The sequence below is a fragment of the Acromyrmex echinatior genome, chromosome 14, assembly GCF_024713525.1.
Source record: "Acromyrmex echinatior isolate Ae372 chromosome 14, ASM2471352v2, whole genome shotgun sequence".
In the NCBI taxonomy this organism is placed as follows: Eukaryota; Metazoa; Arthropoda; class Insecta; order Hymenoptera; family Formicidae; genus Acromyrmex; species Acromyrmex echinatior.
The window spans coordinates 5898643-5917647 of NC_141865.1; the positions used below are offsets into that span (position 1 = coordinate 5898643).

Below are 19005 nucleotides of genomic sequence, written 5' to 3' on the forward strand. Positions count from 1 at the left end.
TCTCCGTGTTTCGCCATCGCGCTCGTACAGCTCATAAAAGTCAATTGAATCAAAGGAACTTGCTATTCGCACCCTCTCGCTCGTCTTTTTATTATCTTCCCTCCCGAGTATTCGTCGACGGCCAGTTAATTGAAATCGTGCGTATCGAAATGCCGGAAATATCAACGCGAAGTACATACACGCGCAAGACAGAGTGAAATTCATAACGTTACATTTGACTTTCTTTCAATCAGTATCCATATGACTAATGTGTGGAGTAAAGCTTTCACTATTACTGAGAAATACTTTAGAGACTATAGCATAGGAGAATGACAACGAATATGGTCGATTAATGAAATTGAAGTGTGTCTAAACGTCACCATCTCGGTAATTTTTAAACAACAGTTTTAATCACGAAATATATATGAAAATGCGCGAATAAAAAATATTTTTTTACTTTCTTGTTTAAACTGCAAACATTTGCTAAATGATATACGCTGTGCGGATTTAAACACGCGGATACGTTTATTCATACTTACTTACTTTTCTGCGAATTCTGCAAAAATTCCAACTCATGTTCCGCATCGGTAGAACTCGCATTCGTACAATACATGACAAAAATTTACGTTATTGTATTTACAATATAATTAATAAATTAAGTATTAAAGCTCAGTTGAGATAAATCAATACAATCAATTAATATCTATTCGAGCAAACGCTGGATAACAATGTGAAAATAATTTATTAAAATAAACATAATTATAAACGCAATAATATGTGCGTTTATAATTACGTTTATTTATACGTATTTTTATAAATTATTAGGCATTAAGTTATTGTATTTGACATTTTCTTCATTTGATTTAGATTAAATACTACATATATAATCAAAAACGTACACTCGCGGTGCTCTCCGTCTTCTTGTTGTTTTATTTTGTGCCACAAACTGCTTGATTTAATCCTTTTGATTACTTTATTTAATTACTTTACTAAATTGACGTTCTCCCGTTTGTCCATGGACGCGCTCTGCAATTTTAAACTCTTAACTTTGCTAAGTACACCTTTGGCATCACAAGGGAGCAATTACTGCACTTTTTTTTTCAAGGCCGAGCTACGTGCCAATTGAATTAGCTTGTCCCGAAAAGTATCAAATTTTTAAATGAACAATGGGCCACGTGCTTTATTTCTACATATTATCGTAACATACGTCAAATATAATTGTAATAGACATGATGTAAAAGATTATATATTTCAAACGTATGATGGGCTCTGACATATTCAAGAATTTTCTCGATTGAACCTTTCATTGCATTAATGTAAAAGAAACATGATTGACATTTCTTACTCTATCTTTTATTTTAATGACATTTATTCTTTTATAGCCATCCATTGTTTGAATTATCATTACATCATTTTTGTAATCGCAATAATTACATTATCGCGCAATAACGTTAGAAACCCGTAATACATGTGTTATTCTTTTCTTTTGTGCGATATTGCAATAAGCTCAGACGAAGGTTTACATTACGCAATCGATTTCTCGGTATATTATGTTATAATAAACCAAAGTTCAACGAGGAGAGATGCACACTCTTCTTTCCTCACCGGAAAATAACCATAGTATTATGTAAGCTATTGTCGGCATCTCCGTAACAGAAGCATCTTAAACAGATGATCGCAGGCATTCTGGCATGAAGCGTGCATGGTTAGCGTTATTTTTATTAAATCAAGTTATCTGTCATAAATGGCAATCGGCACGTGGGAACGAGAAGAAATTAATCGCCATTTCTCACGAAACAACGCGCTCGTGGTATTACCGCGGATTATGTTTCCCTTTAATTCCTGCCACTATCAAATCTCACACGTTTTAATTATTTATCATTCATCGATTGGATGTAATCTCGCAAGTTGATGTTTTATTTCAGCGATATAAGCAAGAATTATACAGAAACGCATTATTTGAACTCCAAAAAATCCCGATATAGATTTAGGACCCATGGTATGAAATCCACATCATGTTAATATTAACACCAATATAATGAGCATTATATAGACACTGTATGATGTTAAATCCATACCAATATTTTCTAGAGAGTAAATTATTTTTTTTTTTACAAAATGTGAAAATTGTTCAATTTCTTGCGTCAACTCGATGTCTGAAATATCTCTCCTATTTCATATTATAATTATTTTCCCTTTGTACGAAGTACAAAGTATCGTTTTAGCTACGGTGACCAATACGAGCAACTGGCGCAGTAACCATCTATCAGACGGTAGGAAATGCAGGGCTTTAGGAAGGAAAAATCTGACAGCGTATTAAAACCGCAGTTCCAGCAATCGCTGCTGTTGCATGCGTCTGGAACTATCGCATTATGCAACCGCGGATAGCATGCATCGTTGACTGCACAAGGTCCCGCGACCGGATTCTTTCGAAGAGGAGTTAATCGAGCGTGGATAAAGTAGCCCGGAGAAGAAATTATCCCAACGTCTCTGCGGAAAATGATAGAAAAAAAAAAAGGAAACCCCAATTCTCCGCTTCTCTCAGAGAGAACTCGTATCCCCTTTCCCTTCTAAAAATCTATCGGTGTCTGCCACCCTCTTTCGTCCGCATTTGCTATTTGATGCCCGCTCTTTCTATCCCTTTATTCATTTCCGTCTTTCTCCCTTGGAGAATCCCTTTCGTATCCTTTCATCCTTTCCTCTCTACGGAGCCGACGGAAATTAACGACTCGGAAATTCTAATTCAATGGCAAGGCTGCCGGCAGGACCCTAGCTCGCACCTTTCTTTCTTCCACACTTCTTGTGGTTTCCCGTTCTCTTTCTCTCTTTTTTTTTCTCCCGAGACTCATCCGGTGTTTTTGTTACACGTTTCTTCCGCCGACCCGCAAAGCCGAAAAGGTCTTTCTTCTCTGACCAGTTGAGATACAAGAGGTAGATAAAAAAGGTGCGGACTCTTCACGATTAAAATGGTAACAACTGCCTTATCGTGATAATGATGATGCAAAAGAGGAGGAAAAGTGGATGCGGATGCAATCTTTTTCTGTCAAAAGTGTTAATTTTATAGTTATAAATATAACTTAAATGAGCATAATTCCTAACAATTATTATTATCATCATTTCGGTGGAATAAATTTATTGACGTATTATATCAATGAGATTATTATTTATTACATAATTAATCATAACATAATTAATGAGGATATGTGATATTAGAATACTGATATATTAAATTTAAATAACGAAAATACTTTAACACTGCGTTCTTTGAACATGTCAGAAATGAATTTGTCGAAAATCGATTGAAAAACCAATATCGTGCAAATATAATTGATGTTCCCTACTCGCATGCCGCAGTAAATAAGTAAGATAAAACTGGAATTAAGTACGATTTCTCGAATTCAGGGGATTACTGCATCTGAATCGTGGATTTTTGGAGTCGAATTTCTAGCGTATATTGCGCTGTGCATTTTTGAAAGGCTTTAGCCTCGGATACCAATTCACGCTTTTCTGTTGTTCAGAGCACAATATTTCTGCAATAGCAGCAGTAAAGCTATCGACGATAGTTATCTTTTTATTATTTAGATGCCTTAAAAATTCGGCCATTACGTTGGTAAGGAAAAAATGTTTTGCAAACGATATTATTTTATAGAAACGTTATTTGGAATAATTGATCGTATATTTATAAATATTTATAAAATATCAATTTGTACAATAGAAACTCCATTTAGTTCAATTAAATTGATTTAGTTCAATTAAACTTAATAAATCATATATTTATTAAATAGCAAAATTTGTACATTTATATTGTATATCCTTCGACTTTCAAACTGTATGTACAATTTTGTATACAAATATTAATCAAATTAGCCATTATGATAATCGATGAATTAACGAAATTTTAATAAACAACGCTTAAAAGCAGATCGCAGAGACCCTTATTGAGAGTATTCGCTCCACGTGTGCGTAATTAAATTCCTGGTGTTTACAGCATGCCCGATTGAACTAATAATGTGATGATCAGACCGTGAAAATCCTCACGTTGTAATCAGATTAACTTTCCCGTGAATATGAAAATTCACGAAAAATACAGATAACTCGCGATCAAGTCTGCATTTGATATGTAATAGAGCTGGCACAATCACAGTATTCACAGTACCGTGAAACGTCCATGTACGACGAGAGAAGTCTGTTGTTGGATCCATGTATGAATGGATTCCGCGTTCTCGCGAATCGATGGAGCCAATGAAAAGGCTCGAAATAACGCTGGCAGCGTACTATCGTTTCGTCACCGAAACTATCGCAATGAATCGGAAATATACACGGTCCTCCATGTTTATCCCCGATGTGAGAAAGGTGCGATTTTCGTAAATCTGAATTTCCATCGAAATCCGACATCAATCTACACGGAGTGTTAATCGAGTGCGACTCCGATAAGCTTATTGCGAATGTATTTACATGGAAGTAGATAGCGGGAATGGCGAAGGAGATTATCGGTCCGATAGAAAACGTGATGGGGATAAACTGTGTTCATTGAAAATTTTGTTTACCGGATTATCGCTCGAGCGCGGCTTGTTTTACATAGCAATGTGAGTTTTACATCAAACGCATTTTATGTGGATAAAAGATGAAGAGAAGCTCTTTATTTATTTATGTTTTTTTATTTAAAAAAAATATTGAAAAATATGTATTTCGATTAATGCTGAAATAACACGACGTTACATATGGTTTGCATCCAATTTTCACACGGCGCGGCGTTGAGGAATTTGTTGGTAATCGCGCGCGTTCGCTAATAATGAAGTTATTGAACTTTGATTTCCGCTTTATAGCATTCAGTCCGATTTCACTTGTGGTCGACATACACGCTTTTATGTAATACGCGTTATGTGCACGCCGCATAAATGCAAATGTTTTATTTGCTAGCTCGCCCGATTTTATGCAACGATTTAAAGACTGTTTTATTATATATAAAAGTAATCTCTACAGTAATTTGTCCACAAAAGTACAAATTGCACTCAATTTAACATAAAAGATTGAAAGTTATTGAAATCCATGTAATTTCAGGTTTCGGATTTCGATACTGTAAATGTACAATATTTGGAACTACGTACGATACAAAGTTTTAAAAGTTATTAAAATATATGTTTGAATAATGGAGAAATTTAAAAGATTTAGGACACGTTTTAGGATACGTATATGCGCATTTCGAAATACAAAGCGAATTAAGAGGCCCGTCTGCGACGATTGTGCGTGAGAGCGAATATTTCGTGGGGAAAGCCAGGAAACTAAGCCGGCTGGACACTAGTGAAATCTCGTGTATGCACATATGTCTTTTATTTTTTTAGGTATAAATGCATCCCGACCTCGATCAGTGTTGTACGACCGACCGCATGAATTCCTCGGCTCGACTTCCGCCGCCTCGCGTGGTGTTACTACAAGTGAAGTAACTATAAGGATTTTCTCGTAACAAACCATGCGTGTGACTACGTAACTCCATCGACTTTCTGCATGCCGCATGATTATTTGGTCATTTATATCTAATTTTCATTTCTCTATCAAAATGTTTTTGGAATTTTTCTATACCATAACTAATAATATTATTGTATAAATATGTTAATTAATTTAGGCATGAAATAATTATAATTAACTTTTATATTAATTATTTAAACTCGTAAGATAATAAGAAAAGGATGTATGTGAAAGGAAACGTGAAATTGGCATTTTATACTTTGAATGTCTGTCTTTTTTATTTAATCATCAGAACACCTTCCGAAATGTATTAGAAATTCTAGAACTTCTTCTTGGGAAAGAGTTGAAACCTATCGGTTACGAAAACCTCAGAATGTATTAATCTTATAGAGATGCAATTATAAGTTGTGATTATGTTCTATGTAATGTATACGTTCCTGGTATATAGAGTTTCTGAGATGTGGCAAACTTTGAACACGTATTGATTCTTGGATCGAAATAAGTTTGTATAGGTTTAGTTTGAGAAATACATTCTATCCGAGAACATCAATATGATTGAATCACATATGTTTTTATTATTTTATAACACATATTTGCCGCTCTTTAACAAACAGTGTGAAATTAAATTTGTTTTATTAGTTTGCGTTATGATAATGATACATGTTTATTATGTAAATTGCGTTTAGATTTAAATAATATTTTGAGAGAAATAGTTTTATTTCGCAAATATTCTTATAAGTGCATCTCCTGGCGCTCATATTCTAAAACCTTTTCAATAAAATTTACATTATATATGCGCGCGTGTGTGTGCTATACAAAATATCATGTACGATTGTAGCCATTTCTTTTTCAAAAATATTCACAATAAAGATATGTTAAAATCAAGCGGTCAGAATTGAATGCGTTTCCAAAATACGAATCGCAAAACGCTGTATCGCTGTATATAATAACATTGCAGAATCCTTTTACATGTACATTTGCGGTGATACGAGCTTGGATTCGCGCATGGTGAGCACGATTGGATTTTGCTGGCTGCAAAATTCAAAACGATCTTGACAGTTTTGTAAAGCCAATTCGCCTCGTTAGTTGCAGTGAATGACAATAGTTCTTTTTTTACATTTTAAGCGGGTAATATCCATGCAATTGAGTTGCATCGATGGATTTTCATTAGAGAACCTCTCGAAATTCTTAACAGAATTTAATTTTCTATAAGTCTTGAAATTTAATGGGAATTTTTTAAATTAAAAGCGAATCTTTTTTAAAATATAGATATGACACATTTTGTTAATGAAACGTATGTCAAATTAAACAGAAGAATTTAATAAATATATATTTTAATTCTTTGTAGAATAATTTTATTAATAATTTAATTTTCATAAATTTTTTAAATATTATATTATATTTAATAATATATTTCTCTTGCTTCCCAACACATTTAAAATTAATTATATCATTAGCGCTAAAATAAATTTTACAAATTTTCTATAAAATAAATTTTTAGCATACTTAAATATATTTTTCAACATATCGTTATTTAACAAAAGAATAATTTAAAAATACATAAAGTGTAAAAAGCATTTTCACGATTAATATCGTGGTAATGGTCAAGGTGAGCGATCTCCTTGAAGAGTGAACGCAGTGAAAATGCCGCTACCGGTGTCTCGTTACAGATCAGGAGCGAAAAACGCGCAGTGCTAAGAAAGCCGCGTAACGAAGCTTCTTATGGCATATCGGAATTTTTCCGTGGCCTTCGACATGAACGATTACAATCAAACCTTCCTTTCCTTCTCGTTATTCTTGTGCCGTAATTTAACGGAATTAAAAGGAGAAACAGAAAGAGTGAGAAAAGATAAAAAGTTCTTGAACAATTGGTAAGTTTTTGCGATACAATTTACCTTCTATCATTTTATCTGCACGCAAATACTCGTGACATTTGACTTTTTCCTCAAAAACTTGAATTCTAACTCTCGATCGCCGTGCCCGACTTCTCGGATCGCAGCTACAGCCGCAGTAGCAAAGCAAGACAGTTGAGACCAGCTCCGGACTTAGGCGTGGTTCTTGCGTAACGCAAAAGCGAACGAGTAACCAGCCTGCGTTGTACGTACGTACGTGTGTGCACCGTGCACAGAGATACATCAACCTAGTGGTAACTATCTAGACGCATATGGTTTCAGCAGCGACCTATCGAAAAAAAAAAATCCATATTCACCCGCAATCAGCCTCCTAAGGACGGTCGATTCTCGTAAGCCAGTAATGGAAAGTAGAAAGCCGCGTATGACACGCGTAAATTACAGCCATCGACCTTCGATATATTAATAGCAAAAAACTGTATAATTGTTGTCGCTGAGCGAAAGTCTAGTCGCGAGTCTCTAGATTGCCAATCGGCAAAAATTGGCGCAAGAAAAGGCAACATTAGTAGATACTTGTGTGACTCGAGAGTGAATAGAGTAATTGAAATTATTAGTGAAATTCGGTTCATTCTGTAATGACAAAATAATAGCTAACTTGTTTTTGCTTTTCAGTTGCTTCCATATATCTTGATATTTATGAATAAATATCGAGAATTTGATATTTGTATTGAAGAAAAGGATACAAAATTTGATTGTATGTCCGATTTTTTGTTCGGTGCATGCATCAATGGCATCAATATTTTTGTCTTTTAAATATAATAGAATTAAAAACGCGGACATTATATATATATATATAAATATAAATTATTAATTCAAATATATTTATTATAAGAATTTAGCAATAAAAATATACCAGTTTATAGATTATTAAATAGTTACAACAATTTGACTATGATAATCAGATTAACTGTAAAATTGACTTTGCTTTTTCACAAAATATTTTAATTATACATTAAGTGCTTTTTATTTTATTTAATTCATTTCATATGTATTATGTGTGTGTGTGTATGTATATAAACAATTTCCGTATAGGGAAGTTCAGTTACGAAAGAGTTACATCCCTGTTCGCGTTGTGTGAGCACATTTTATGCATCACATAAAGCTGTCATGCAAGACCACAGATAACGTATATCAATTCTCACTAACGCAGGATATTCACGTCGTCGACGCTTGCAGTAATTCTCTCAGAAAATTTCTTGATACTTTTGTAAAGCGTGCAGGACTGGATTTATTCGTGAAAAGTCATCTTTTTATCCTCATTAACAATGTTTTGAAATTGCATATACTATAAAAAATTCTGGACACGTTCAAATCTCATTCGTCGCAAATCGTAAGGAATATGGAATTTTTTTCTGCATAATCTCTCGAATCTTTTCTAACGGAATCGTGAAACTCTCAGGGGAAATGAACACATAAATGCTTGTTTCTCTTCTGTGTTAATAAAATTCTAATTAAACGTCGGGGGTACGGATGATCGTCGCCAACTTCTTCTGTAATTGCAGTTTCGGAAATCCCCTCCGAAGAGAGATCTCGCCAGGTCTCTCTTCTGTACAATAATTGGGAAAGGAAAAAAAATACGGCGGAGGGTAATAGCCGCGTGGGACGTAATTAGGACACTTAACGTTATCATCTCGAATTCTGAACGGACGGAATACAGCTACCGTTTTCCACTTATAGGAACACGACTTGTGCAATGCGCCATCGAGCGAATTTACCTTGCTCGTTACATGCTCCGGATATTCTATAAGAAATGTTAAAAAACGGAGTTTTCCTATTTCTCGTATATATCCATTCGTGGATTATCAAATAGTTTTATTTGATTAAAAACATGGATTAGATTTTCAATACTTTTAATTTTAAATCTTCACGGTTAAATTTAATGAACTGTTTCTATTGATTATTACTAAATTATATAAGAATCTTTTTAGATTTTGAAATGATTACAAAAGATTAATATAATATTAGTAAAATATAATTATAATGTATTTCGCTATTTATAATAGTCGTTATTTTTTAAATATAATATTTTTAGGCTAAAAGTTAAAAATAATAAGTAACATGAAAAACAACGCTGGGAAGTCTTATATCAGCGTTTTATTTCTTATATCATATTTCGGACTAAAAAAAAGGCGTCTTATAAAAATCTAGGTCTTATAAAAAAGGCGTTGCTAGGAAAAAGATTAACCTTGTTTCACAGAATAAAATTTAAAATTTTCTCGACCTCTTTCAATGTATCGATCACTAGCATCGATCACCATACTTATAAAACTTTTTGCATATATGTAAATATCACATTACCCGGCTCCGTGATTCGATCATAAGAACCTGCGTCTGCGTTCTTTTTCTTTATTGCGGTTTGTCATTTCTATGCAACTTATTGTGATGTTTATTTTTATCAGTTGTAATCTATTACGACAGTTAACTATTCGCTCTTTGGATCTGTCGAAGTTTTAAATATGTAAATTTTGATGCGTCAAGATAATTTTAATTTTAATCTTTTACGATAATTACATTAAATTATAGTTGAAATTTCTGCGATTAATATTCTATATATTATGGAATTATCTGATGTATTTTCAATATCGCGTCTTTTATTTGGAAGCAAAATACATATGTTATACATATTAGGCGAGGATAATTTTCATTACATAGGAACGATGCCAGCTATACTAGATCACACCAGGGAGGAAATAGACAGATCGTCGCCACCTCGATGTAATCTTGCAGGAAACCGCCGCTGTTAATTCCGAGAGTCATTCGAAGAACATGTTAGACATCTTCTCTGTCGCAAGATAATGTTCATCCGAATCCCATCTCTTATTTCAACAGAAGTTGAATTTGATTTCTGACAAATCATTGAATCTGCTTGTATAACCACTTTCGTGGTTTATATTATCTAAATGTAATGTAATCTTTATTGTTTATATTATCTAATGTATAATTTTTAATTAGATTTTTTTAACGTGTTCACTGAAAGAGCAATTTTGCTGAAAAATCTAAAAATTTGGCTAGATCTGAAAATAATGTTGCTGGACCATTAAAATAATTTTGCAGGAATCTTAAGCATGATAAGAGACGCTGCAAAATGTTTTGATATTCTAGTAATCAATTTTGGTGTCCTATCTAATTGTTTTGATAGTCCAATAAAATTATTTTTCAATTCTATATCTAACTAAATTTTTAGATTCTTCAGCAAAATTGCTTTCAATGTCATTATGATGAACGAGTCTGGCAAATACAAATTATTTCCGTAGAAATACTCCGGATTAATTTTCTACATGATTAAAAAACTATCTATCGTCTGTATTGACTGCTCAACAAAAGTCGTAACACATAACAAAAATTAAGAATTCGTTGCATTACAATATACTACACAGCGAACGAGAAATTGATACAACAATATGCGTATATAATAATCCGCGAGATAGGTTCATGTCGGAGGTTGCACTCGAAAAGCCATGCCTTGTACATCCGACAGGCACGTAACAGGGCACTTCGGAAAAATTTACGAGCGCAGTTTTCACATTCACCGATGTCTCGTACCGGTACGCGCGTTCCACGGATTCTTCTTCGCACCTAGTCGCACGCATGTACGCACGCATGCACGTACGCACGAATGAACGAACGCTCGTTAATTTAACGGCATCTACGTGTTCATGGATAAGAAAAGGCGAAAATACGCGGCAATTAACCTGACGTTAAGATGCACACCGTGATATCGAGTTGCCTGACTTTGCCTTAGGTGCCTCGAAGAATCACGAGCGCGATCAGCGATATATCATCATTTCCGCGCGTTGGAGAAAGCGGACTTTTAAAGCGCAATCTCGTGGCGCAAAAAGAAGGCGCATGCATGCATGAAGCTTTTGCCTTTCGAGAAACATGCTGTGTCTCATGAGACTTTCAATTTTTAAACGTTTCGCAACTGCGACTTTCGACTATTGTTCTGATCTTTTTGGATAATGTGTGCGACGTTCATTGTTCTAAACAACCCAAATATTAATTTACTTTGTAACATTTACTTTGTAACGTTAACCAGCTTTAGTTTAGGATTGTGTCTCAAGATCGACAATAATCGATGCGCAGCTTATTTGAACTGGACATTGTAGAATTCACACAAGAATATTATTAGACATTGTCTTGATTGAATATGGCCTTCTTCATTTACTTGTATCTAAGTATTTTTGGATCTACGATTCATAAATATCTTTATAGCACATTTATGTTTTATAAAAATGGAGATATATTTCCATATAATAAAATTATATTATATAAAAAATATTATGTTTAGAAAATGTTTTATCTCGATTTCTTGGTTTATCGAGAAATTTCTTTCTCGATTATAAAACTATCGTGAACGTTTGTTTGCTTTCTTCCTAATTCTTATTTGTAACCATTATTTCCAGAAGATAACTTTCAACAACGCATATTATGCACCGCATTGAGCAAATTATATGTTCCGGTGAAACCGTGAAATTGCTCCCGAACTCTAACGCTAACAACTTCCTCGGTCAAAGTATAATTTTACGAAGCATTTGTTCGAAAGTCGATCGCGCGCATTAATTAATGACAGAGACAGCATCGGTACTGTTGCATAATGAAACTCAATAATTTTCATTAAACTTTGTATTTGATTTTATTATTAATAAAAAGAAATGAGAATCACAGATTGATTGCATCAACTGTTTCATATATCATAAAACTGGTACATATTCTCATCGTAGATCTAATTACGTTTGTAGACAAGATATCCTCGTAATATTACATTTTTTGAAAGTCTGATAATTCATCGTTTCATCAGATTGCTGTTTAATTTCAAAATTAACCCAAAGAGTTTTGTGCGAAGTATTGAAACTAATAATGAAATCAAAAAGTTGCTGCTGTATTTCTAATAAGTTATTAGTCGTGCATCAATAACAGAATGATCAATAACTCTATTAGCATAGTATTTTTCTGTATCTACTTCATGGTGTCTCCGCCTTTCGCCGCCTACAAATAACGAAGTAACTCTCGCGCACAATAAGTAGGGATTTAAATCTCGAATACATTTCGAAGTATTACAGTTACTTTTAATACTTATAGTCAGACAGTCATGGCTTTTAAGGATTTCCAAGAATCTAAGGAAACCACGAGAATCAAAAGAAACCCGATATAAAATCAAGATTCAGAGAGCATCAGAAAATGAATAATATAAATATTCTGGAATAAAACTGAGCATTGGAATGAAATATTAGTATTTAAAGATCTTTAACTACGAATATAAAAAAGTAGATAATAGTAGAATGAAATTTTTTTGTAGGTCGTAAATTACAAATTTAAAAAAATTTCTTAAATAGATATTAAAAAATTTCTTTTAACTTTAGATACCTTATTTTTGTCCTCTTTTTGACTGTATTTATATTACATTTTATATAGAAGCAACGTATTTTCCAGTTGTACAAAACGTCTTCCAGTTTATCTAAAATGCACATCGAGTAAAGCCAAAGAGACGGAAATGCTCCCATATATATCTCTTTTCGCCCTATATCTAACGTTTGATAATAACTTGGCAAACAGACTGATTTGGGTTAAATTTCGTATCAACGTCCGACGTACTTTTCATGCATGGCCTATGCACGTTACACGTGCCACGGTTTATGGCAAGCAAACGCTTCCGTAGACATTTCTCGTCAGGTTTGTTCACGTTGCATAGTTTAAGGTAGCACCGTGATATTTACAATCTTCAAGTAACGAATCACCCAGCCGCAGCTTCCGGTCGTGTGCAAATAGGGCAATTCTTGCGCTACTCCCGAAGGCATCACCAAGTTATAAACGCGGTAACGCCTTCGGCCTAGATTCTAGAGCATGAACTTATCGGGAGCGAGGCGGTAAGTGCGCTATCATTGCGCAAGCAGCGGCTCACAATGCCTTTAGATCGGGCAAAAAGTGCACGGTGAGCGAGCGAACGAGCGAGCCAGCAGCAGACCGGCCTATTCCGCCGATCGAATTATCAAGGGGATTGGTCGCGATCGGTCTGGTGTTACCTGGTCGTGATATAAGCGAGAGTGGTACTACAACTTTGCCGTGAAAAGGAAAACGGCTGATGAAAATCCTAGTTTTGATTGCTGCACTCTCCTATCACGCGTTGCGTATCAAGGCCAGGGTTGGATCCTTCGTGATATTATACTTAATCGTCTTAATATTATACTTAATATATTAATAATAGTTTGGATCCTTCTGAATGTCTAATCCATAATTTTTAATCTTTGATATCTCAAGAGATTAACAAATTTATAATGTAATTTTTTCACATTTACGTTATAAAATTATTACATACTTTAGACGATATAATTTTTATAAAAGTACAATAGTAGTAAGCGAAAGCGTAAAATTACGTTTTACGGTTTGTAGCCTTGAAACGCGAGGTTTTTTATAAAGTCTATAAAATTACCAATTAATATATAATGGATGATTATATATACTTGTGAGATTTATTAAATTATTTGATATATACGCCAGTCTGAAATAGGATTGTCCTTAAATACGTTATTCCTTAAATATTCCTAAAATATACATGTAAAACGATGTTTTACTAAAAAATAAAAATAACTTAAGCTATGTTTTCTTAAAATAACAAACATATTTTTCGAGTAATATTTACTCTCTGTTGTTGTAGTTTTATTACAAACAGTATAAAATAATTCGTAATTTTCACGAACGAAGTAACAATTCTGAAAATTCAACTGAGAAGAATCTTTTTTAAACTCATTGTGCATACATTCTGGGTTACTAAAATCGTGGAAAGCTGTATTAATTCTATTATAAAGTTATTTGAAAAAATAACATAATCTTATTGAAAAAAGGTAAAAAATTCCCTGAACTCTTAATAAAAATAATATGTTTTTGAAGACATTTTTAATGACTACAAAATGTAGAATCAATTTTTTTAGAAGAAAATTCAAAAGTTATCCCTCCCAATACTATCAATTTGTGATTTTATCGCTAGCATATGAGGAGATAACATTTGAAAATCTTGATAAAATATTCTTAAAATGAACTTTCTCTGATCTATGAATTTATACTGCACTAAACAATAAATTAAGAAGATAACAGAACATTTTTCATTGCCTAGTTTCGATTTCTCTTTACAAGAGAAGTTTTGTCTCAAAAAATTTTTTAGGGATTGATTATACAAAGGAACAAATTTTAATAAACTTTTTGTTTCTGAGCAAGTAAGGGATGTTTTTTTGTAGAGCTTTTAAACTGAAAACGAATAAGTTTTTAAAAGAGTCTATCAATCTTCAATTTTTTGAATCTCTGAATTTTTTGAATGTTTTAACATCAATTCGCTTTGAATACAATAATATGAATTCATAATATTACAACAATAATAAAGATCAAAGATTTTTTAACTTTGCAAATTTATATTATATAAGTATAAAAACATCTATTTATTTTCCACGTAACGTTAAATCGAAATAAAATATCTATTCCAAAATTAAATTGAAATAAAATATCTATTCCATGTATTACATGGGAAAAGAATTATTTTCAAATTGTATTTAAAAAATGAAAAATCATACCAAAACAAAATAAAATATAATATTTTAAAGCTATAAATTGATATGAGAATTGCTTTCGCGTGGCATTAATAAAAATTTAGAAAAAATTTATTGTCAACAACTGCTATCATAAAAATCCTCAAAGTCGTAATTTTGTCTTCTTTAACATTATTTTTAAATCTATAATTGATAGAATTTTTTTAAACCTTATGTCGTTTTTCAGCAACTAAAAGTACATAAGAATCACCATTTAATTTTATTGAAAAATAGAAACCTTGTTCCTCAATGTTCCTTATGTTCCTAGAGAAACCTTCCGGCACTCTTAAAAAACCCGAATTTACTAGCTCGATTCGCCGATTGGAAGAGCAGTCTCATTCCTAAGAGCAGTCTTATTCCTAAGATATCGTATAGTGAGAAAGTACTAAAAAGCTCTCTATGTCGACCGGAACCCGAACCGCCATATAATAGATATCCTGCCTAATCGCGAACATTATCGATCGTAACCAAGGTATAGGGGATACTGGTCGATCGAACATGCCGTTCATTACTTATCGCTTTTGCTTGCAACGGCAACGGCGCGATTGCAATGCGATTGGAGTTGAAAGGGAAATCGACCACATTTACGCTCACGGGCGAAAATCCATGGGAAATCTAAGCCATATAGGCGCTTGTAATGCTTGTATCTTCGACATTACGAAGCGACATTCGTCTTAATAACTCACGACGACGATATCAATTGTGATTGCATTATCACGGTAATGAATTTTCTTTTGTGAGTAACCGCCGTTGTTTTTTCTCTTTTTTTTTTAGGGGATACATCAGCGAAATGGACAATTTCCGGCAGTCTTTATGGATCGTAATGCGTAAAATATCGTCCTACTCTGGGAAGTAAAGCTGAGATTTTGTCAACGCGCGACGGAAGTAGCAAAGAATGAAAGATGCCGTCAGTGGCGGGATGGCAACTGCCGCTTTTGCGAACGCACAAATACGTCCATTATCGGCTTCTGAGCCTCATTACACTGGAAAGTATTGTTACGAAAGAAAAAGAAACGAAAGAGAAATACACTACAAGCGGCTACGAATGAATGATTTTGCGCATTTTTAAAAAGCAAATAAGCAAATAATAATTATATTTTTTTTCAAGAATCATGCATCGTAGCGTTATTTTAACAAATACAAAAGAATATTATTTATAATCGGATCATCACCGTTTTGTATTGTAATATTATAAATTATGTTCAATTAAATATACAAAAGGATACAATAAATAGAAAGAGCCTCATTTGATGTAATTTCCTATTTTGAATGCTTCATTTACTTTATAGAACGATAATATTGTACGACAAACTGTTCTCGTAGTTTCAGCAAATTGGGAACGACTCGAACACACCACGTCAAAAGTTTGTGCATGCCGGGAAAGTTTTGCGGCACTTTAAAGCGTCGCGCGGTTATGTCAGTAGAAGCGAGCAGAATGTTCCTCAACGTATCTCCCTATCTACTTGCAAGTAGTTAGAGCAATGCAATTTTTGCTTGGGATTTTATAGCTTGTAATCGTCCGGACGTTAGGACTCTAGTTAGAATAGCTATTACACGACACGAGGAATTTAGGTTTCTCGTGCTTCTGCACTGTCTACCTGCTGGATCCTGCCACTTTTGTTTCTCTCGATTGTAGCAATTATTTATCCTGTCTCGATTCATTCAGCGTAACATGTGTTTCTTCTTTAATTGAATTTGTCTATTACACGTACAAAAGTAATAAACTATTTCATTATCACATTTATGGCAGTTTTTAAATAAATCTTCTATTTTTAATGATCCAGATATTGCCTTATATTTTTAAGTACAGCTTTATATTTTTTTTAGCTATTTATGTGATGCTTAAAAATTTGTAAGATGCTCATCTTTTATAAAATTTGAGCAGCAAGCTATAGCTTTACTTAAATTATCTAATCTATTTTTATTGTCTGTGTTAGCTTTCTTTATCAAACAGAATTGACTTGTTAATCTCAAGAAAATATTTGTTATTCTTTTTAATGTAAACGTCGTATTACTATCGTTTAACATGTGAGAAGGCAGGCTAACGTGCGTTAGTGAAATTGCAATGCGGATAACTGACGTAATATTACTGTCAGCCGAAATGTACATTACTTAGCGCCGGATGCTGCGTTACAGGAAAGGCAGTTTTAATGATGCAGTAACGGCCGTCGCGGATCGTAAAACTGCGAAATTAGTTGACTACCGCAGTCGTTTCCTTACGCGGCATTACGGAGAAAATCAGATATGAACGTGGAATCTTGTGCGATCGTAAACGGGTAGGCGAGAGTGGACAACTGAGCCTGTGATTCTTAGTATACTGCAGCTCCTGTTCTACAAATAGCAATATGCGTAGGAACATACACGCGTATTCGCGTATTGCTTTACTTTATGGCGTTATTATCATGAAAAATCTATTTTTTCGCAATCGCAAAAGGCGTTCATGGACATTTTCTGTAAAAATATCCTTTCTCTAGACTTCCATTTTTTTATTTTTCTTCTTTAAAAAAAATGAAATTTTTTCTACACATTATATTGAAAACTTATGAGTTCAATCTTAAATTTTTATTGTTGTAGCATCCAACATATTCGTGCAATTTTTTTTGACAATCTTTTTATTATCTTGATTTATTGGATATTTTTGCATGGAAGGAAAAGATTTGTTAGAACAATTAAGAATTTTACTAATTCAGCAAATCTACAGCCGTAATATATGGACAGTCAATTAAAATAAAAAAATTGTACAGCTGAATAAAATCAGCAATTATAGACAATCATATTTATAATAGCAGAGCAACTTTGTCAATACAGTAAAGATTATTTTCAATGAAAAATCAATTCAATATATAGATCAAAATTTTTAACAAATATGCTATGATAGCGTATACTTTTGCTACTTATAATGAAGGAAACTTATTAGTAATTTTCTGTTGCAAAGAAAGTTGAATTAACATACTGAATTGCTTACAAATATAATTTGTTAAACCATTAAATTATTTTAGTTGTAGATGCTGACTCGCGCAGCAGGCTATACTTACACTGAAAAAAAATTTCCTGAATTATTATAAATATTTGTTTCAACAATACTAACAAAATATTTACTTACAGTAAAAATTTATTTAAAATAAAAAATTTATGCTTAACTCAAATAAATATATGTTTACATTTAACAACTATTATTATTAATATTATTGAAACAAATATTTATCAAAATTTAAAACAATAATAATCATAAACATAAAGTAACAATAAGTAAATAAATAATATTTATTAAAATTTAGTAAATTTTTTTTAGTGTAGCTTTGCTGAATCACTCAATCTATTTTTATCGTGTGATGTATCAAATAGAAAGAATATATCGTTAAATTAAGTATATATTCATTCTGCAAAGTGATTTTGATATTGTGCAGCCAGCTGTAGAAGCATGTATGTTCCGTTGGCGAGTGCACCGCATGTTCTCGAAATTTATCGGTTTCCACTGTATTTCACTGTGTCGTCTCGGGAAATGGCTTCCGCTTCACGCTCTATACGAGTCTTATCTTCGACATGAAGCGGATAAAAATGTCTAGAGACGTCCGAAGGATGAGACTTGGACATTGCCGTTAACCCTCCACTTCGATATCGTCGTCGATGCAGTACGCCCTTCTCGTTAAGAGAAAGTAAAGTTATAAAAAGTAGTTCTTATGGCGTATACGTGAGGCTAAAAAACATCTAGAAGACTATTGACATCGGACTTTTAGAAAGAGTGCATCCTCATACTGTGACACCTCAATTACAAAAATTGGATGACCGAGTTCATCTTTTAGAAAAATATCGCATTATTGATACGAAAACAATCGTTAAAAAGTGAATTTGTTAGAATTTTATTTTTCCAAGAAAGAATTACAACGATTTTTTCTATGATGATTTTACTTGTTAAAATGCTTGTTAAAATAAAAGGAATTATGAAGAATTAATTTATCACTAGAAGTATCAATGTTTCTTACTCACTAAGAAGAAGACCAAGCGAATAAATTACTGAAAATAAAGGAAGTGATGAAAAATCAAATATTCAGTATAAAGAATTATTGAACAGTCAA

At 33.1% G+C, this 19005-nt stretch overlaps 1 long non-coding RNA gene across 8 annotated transcripts in view; it reads left to right on the top strand.

Annotated features, from left to right (window-relative positions):
* LOC105150454 (uncharacterized) overlaps positions 1-16167 on the top strand; it is a 234622-nt gene extending 218455 nt beyond the window's left edge. For 2 of the 8 annotated variants that reach the window (XR_015547390.1, XR_846723.2), the window contains 2 exons: positions 5322-5419; positions 15704-16167. This is a non-coding gene — a long non-coding RNA (uncharacterized LOC105150454). Of the gene's footprint in view, positions 1-5321; positions 8055-15703 lie in introns of those variants that run through there. The other 6 variants (XR_846724.2, XR_015547393.1, XR_015547389.1 and 3 more) reach the window with 5 other exon arrangements.
* Positions 16168-19005: the final 2838 nt, after the last annotated feature.